This window comes from Magallana gigas, chromosome 10 (assembly GCF_963853765.1).
Source record: "Magallana gigas chromosome 10, xbMagGiga1.1, whole genome shotgun sequence".
Lineage (NCBI taxonomy): Eukaryota > Metazoa > Mollusca > Bivalvia > Ostreida > Ostreidae > Magallana > Magallana gigas.
The window spans coordinates 13,627,471-13,633,140 of NC_088862.1; the positions used below are offsets into that span (position 1 = coordinate 13,627,471).

At 32.6% G+C, this 5,670-nt stretch overlaps 1 long non-coding RNA gene across 1 annotated transcript; it reads left to right on the plus strand.

Moving 5' to 3' along the window:
- The first annotated feature begins 1,150 nt into the window (after nucleotides 1-1,150).
- Nucleotides 1,151-4,080, plus strand: LOC105346234 (uncharacterized). The gene is made up of 2 exons (XR_010710160.1): nucleotides 1,151-1,211; nucleotides 3,812-4,080. It is a non-coding gene; the product is annotated as an uncharacterized lncRNA (long non-coding RNA).
- The last annotated feature ends 1,590 nt before the right edge of the window (nucleotides 4,081-5,670 follow it).

Consider the following 5,670-nt stretch of genomic DNA (forward strand, 5'->3'; position numbering starts at 1 on the left):
ATCTTAAAGATTAACATCTACATGTAGATCCTATATCTGACAAGTTTGTGATGCTTTAAGAAAATTATAAAAATGACTCATACAGATCGCGATAGCATGCACCTCCACTTTTTTAAATTTGATTTATTAATAACAAATAGAAGATAGGTTTGGAACGAAATGCCATCATATATATTGGACCATGTTAACAATTATACGAAAACAATTAAAAATATAGCCTAACGTTAAAATTAATATATACCACGCATAGTACTCTACCACCATCCCCTACCCTCATCCACCCACACGAACTATGATTTTGACGATTAGTGGGTTTTTGGATTTTTGGTGGGTTTTTTTTTTTGCTTTCCAAAGTCGGACTGTCTTACTCCCCATCCATTTTCAAAATCGCTGCTACACACCTTGGTCCTCTTCCCACCTTTAAAGGAAATATTACATTCTGAATTTTCCGTGAACAGCTGGTCACAAACCTAATAAGTAATAGAAGCATCCCCTTCACACTCCTATTTTGTTTACAAGAGGATTAAAAAGGGACAGCATATTCATCAAATATAAGTGATGTTTATGCTTGACTTCATTTTAATATTAAGGTTACTATAGTGGCTTTTTCTTCTCTTTTTACACTCTCTTTTTAGCGTGATAAAGTTCCGGTTGAACCATAGTACAAGTACGATTTTGTGGCTTTTATAGAAATAAATGGCTCATATTTTCAAAAGAAAAGGAAAATCATAAACATGTCAATAAATTTACCAACAGGGATGGGGGTACTATTGCACTTATTCTTTTATTGGTTTTGCCAGGTGGGACCAAAATTTTAATGTTTTCTTAGATATATATTTTGTAGTGACTGTTAGGATATTTCTATTTGGTACATTTCAATTTTTCAATGCTTGCAAAAAAACATCTTATTAAATTATATTAAACAACACCGGGGTATACATGTACATGATCAAGAAACTATCAAACAAAACTATGGGTTTTTTTATTTAAAAAAAATTAATTCTTTAAAATGATTCATAAAAATGGTTCGTGAATTGTAAAGTTTTGAGAAACTTCTCAAAATTTATTTCCTTAATTGAAACAAAAACAAAGAGCATTATTTTGTGAATACCACAAGATGACGATGCGTTTGGTGACTGCATCTCCCCCCCCCCCCCTATGTGCGGACCCCGTTCACGAAAAGTATAAGTGTTGCCCAACGTGTCCTAACGGTAGGTCTTGAATATATGTTCAAATCAAAGTTATTTTAAGTATATGTTAGAGGGACACTTTCATGTGTCTTTGTGTGTGTGTGTGTTCATTTAACTTGCTACAAAATTTATTACTAGTATATGCTTTTGTGTTGCCACTTGGACTGACATATAGAATTATATAATATGGGTACTCGAATATACAAATAAAGTAACTATATATATGTGAGGACCCTTTTCTCGTGACGGCAGTCACATAGTACTCAAATGTGAAATGCATGTATCGTATATAATCGTGTCAAATATTCTACTTAAACTCTATATTGAATACATGTTTTATATCATTTTCTTTCATATCTATGAAAAAATGAGATGTTTTAAGCTCAGAAGTTTTTAAATTCTTCTCAATGCTTCTAATTTGGAATACTCAATTTTTAATCTGAATGAGACCACCAAACTCCCGTGTATTAACATAGGATTTTTCTGCATTTTATATTATTGTGATTAAACTTGAAAAACAGTCTACAAGAAATGAATATTTTTTTTTAATCTATTTGTTTCAGCAATTATATTTGTATATCATCCTTTTGTCTATTTCCCTAATGCTTTGAGTGCCAAATCAATTTCATTACTAAATTACATGTACACTATTCTCAAATATTTAAAAAAATATATAATGTTATATATTTATTGATATATAGATATATATGTTACATTTTTTAAAGATATATTTAATGTTTAAATAAGTCACCTAAATTATAAGTAAGACATTTTAATGTCCAAACGGATAAATGGATGCAATGTTAACCGAAGCGTGACTGTTCTTTAAAAATGCTCAAATCGTGCTCACACTTCTTTTGGAAAGATAAATCTTTACTTTCTTTTTACCGTCTTCCTTGGAAGACGGTATAAAGAGTTGAAATAATTTACAGTCTCCGGATTATGCACTTCCTCTCCTTTCTGATTGGTAGAAAATACATGATGTGAAAATTTACAATTATTTTATTGGTTGATATACTGTTCGGCACAAGGGAGATAATTTTCTGATGGTCGTTTTTACGTACGACTTAACAATTTTTGTAGATTTCAAATCTTAAAAAGTGAGAAAACGAAAGAACAATAAGAATGGCTCTTAGTGAAATTCAGGCATTCATTTTTCTGTTAATTAGTTAAAAGCAATATTCTGTAAAATCTCTTGAAATAATTGGTTCTTTTCTCTTTGTTTTGATTATACAAATACCAAAGCAATTTCATAAGGTATGGCTAATATCAGTGAACAAGTTTGTATATTAGAAACGGTGAAACTAATATCAGTAAAACTGAATGATACTGAATGCAGTTGTATTAACCTTGATTTTACTACAGTGATACAACCCTTCCTAAGATCCCTTTTTACCTGCTACAGTCGATTTCAAATAAATAACACGCTGTAAATAATTTTCAATTTTAAGCGCGTACGCTTAAAAGGCACATATTTTTTTTAAAAAAGTTCGGCACGCTATTGCATGGAGAAGAAGACAACATTCATATAAACAATAATTAAATTATCTTTGATATCTTATTGCTGTTAAGAGTTTGTTCTAAAGACGGTAAGCTTTTTTAAAAAGCTAAACTTGTTTATGATCTTATTATTGATGCATGCATTACTAAAACTTCACAAAAACCCGACGGGGTATGGCGCGTTTGATCGCAGAAGAGCGTGGCAGGACAGTTGGCCGTTGGTATGGTCTCTGCAGAATGCTCCTTTAGTGAGGTTAGGAAAAACATTAATAATTATACAGTTACCGGTGATATTTGCTAAAACATGACACAGCATGCTTATCAAATACAAAAATCTTGTTTAAGGTAGCCAAAGTGTTTAAAAGGCACCACACGTCAATTGCAAGGTTGTACCGGAAATTTGCGCAGACCGGAAGTGTGAGGGACCGAGCAAGAATTCCAAAGCGTCGCGTAAATAATAGGCGGAAAGACAGACAGATCCCATTTATACGAACAAATGGAGCCCACACCTGATATTGATATATGAATCACATAAGGGGGGGGGGGGGTATCAATGTTTCATAGACAGTACTCAAAGCAACTGGTCAATAAGATAACAACAAATGATGTTTCATTTTCTGTATTATTATAAACTGTTAAAATAATATACTTATCAATCTTTCTTGCGTTCAGATCTAAAACAATCAAAGAAGTAGAAGGTGGTGCGTTAGCAATTTTGCCTAGTGTATATTAATGATAAAAAATTGGAAGACCCATACCTGACCATACGTGAATTCAAAAACTTTTAGGAGGGAACTTTTAGGAGGGATGTGGGTGGTTGGGGTTTAAGTAGGTATTTCTGCTTAGTAGGATGGTGATCATCACAGTAAGCAGAGATATCTACTTAAACTCCACCCCCACCCCACCCCACCCCACCCCGAAAAAGCTTTCGACTTCACGTATGGTTGTACACTGTCGTAATTTACCTCAGAGTTGTCATGTTGTAAATTTTAAATTTACCGGTTACGTCATGTTGTAAATTTTGTATACTTTCTGCCACCCAGTAAATTCAAAATTTACAACATGGCAGAGTAATTCGTCCGAGTAGGATTAATCTCTTCATTCAATGGCATTGTTGACAGGTTACACCTGCAAAGCCCCAGACGGGCATATTGTCAAAGCCGGGGAGACCTATCATCTGAACAGCTACACTTCCTGTCAGTGTGAAACTCACCTGATGTACGACTTCACTGCCGTCTGCACAGAACAAGATCCCAGCATTCCGTAGTAATTATATCACTTCCACCGTTTATCCACCCGATGGCCAGTTCGGCCAAGTTGACACTGACACAGTTATACCAGTAAAAAGCTGGGTTTTTTTTTATACATTCAATAAACAATAACAAAGGGATTTTTTTATTTGTTGTTCTGTTTTATCATAGAGTGCAATTTTGCATTATGAGTTTAATACTACATTGTGTAATGTAACGTATTTTTTGCTTATCATGCAGGAGCACGGTAAAAATCAATATGTTATGCTATTTTTAGCGAATATTGTAGTAGAATTACTATCTTTGGGTAACTCCCGTTACATATGAAAACATTTTTTGAAATCATATAAGAGGTGCAGTATTTAAATCATATCTTAGATTCGATAATATTGTGATGCTGTAAGCTGTTTTTCATTTTTTTTGTGGTAAAAAATCACATATGAACGAAATTCTCCTACATTTGTTAAACCATGTTTAACAATTATACGGAAACAGTTTAATATACTGATTAAAATTAATATAAACCATGCACTGTACACCATCACCAACTCCCTTCCCACGAATTATGATTCTGAGGATTAGCTTTTTCTCTCGTCATTTTTTTACGTGTCAAAGTAGGTCTGAAAGTAGGTCCTCCTCCTCCTCTTCTAAAATCGATGCCTGAGACATTTCCCTGCCTTTCATGGAATTTCAAGATTCTGACATATTTCCGTGGACAGTCAGTAACAAACCTAATAAGAGTAGGACAGTCTTGCATGATATCTTTGAATCTTTAAATAACAGAGCAAGAAAGACAACTCTGTTCGTATTAATTTAAGTTTATAACAACACAAACGAGCAGATTACATTGCATAATGAAACGAGTTACATGCATTTATTTTTTTCCTTAATTTGAAAAAAAAATCTAGCGTTTGCAAATTTAACAAGAGTTCGATGTACAATATCTGCATAATCTATTTCAGTGTGTTTCTTTTAAATATAGTACTGTGGTTCCATGAATATTCGTTGAATACAAATTTTCTTGGATTTCGTTGTTAAGTTGAACCACGAAATCAAATGTTCATTGAAGTGCAATTTCTATTAACATTTTGTATTAAAAGGGTCATTGGCCACGAATTTACATATCCTTGAAACTTTGATTTTAATTTTTATCCACGAAAATTGATACTCTTGAATATTAATGAAACCACAGTAACTGTCTGTTGTACTCTACTTACTTAGTGTTGTGCGATTAAAAATTACATTTGCATACATGTAACATCTCTGAGAGAATTTATTTATTTATTGTATAAATTTATTCCACAAGCCATAAAGCCTTCCATGAATAAACCTAAGTTAGGTAGTTAACTTGACTGGTTCAAAAAGCAAAGATGTCAAACAGATACATTGTACAACAATACTTACAGTTTTATTTTCATTATTGCCATTTGAATGAAGTGATGTAATTTGCATCAAACGATTTTAGCATGTTTGGTTGGAAGTTGAACTGATTCACTAACAACTATTTCATTTGATTCTCTGCCCTAGCAATGGCAATTCTATTTTGGTTCATATTTTTCTCTGTACTTCACAAATTTGCCATCTCGAGCTGTAAGTTGTTACCTAAGTAATAAAAATGATTTAACCTGTATTTATTGAAACAATTTGCAGATAAATTATTTTGACGGAAAGAAATATTGTTCTGAATTCTAACACCATAAAAATGTTTTGCACATTATTGTATATGTTAA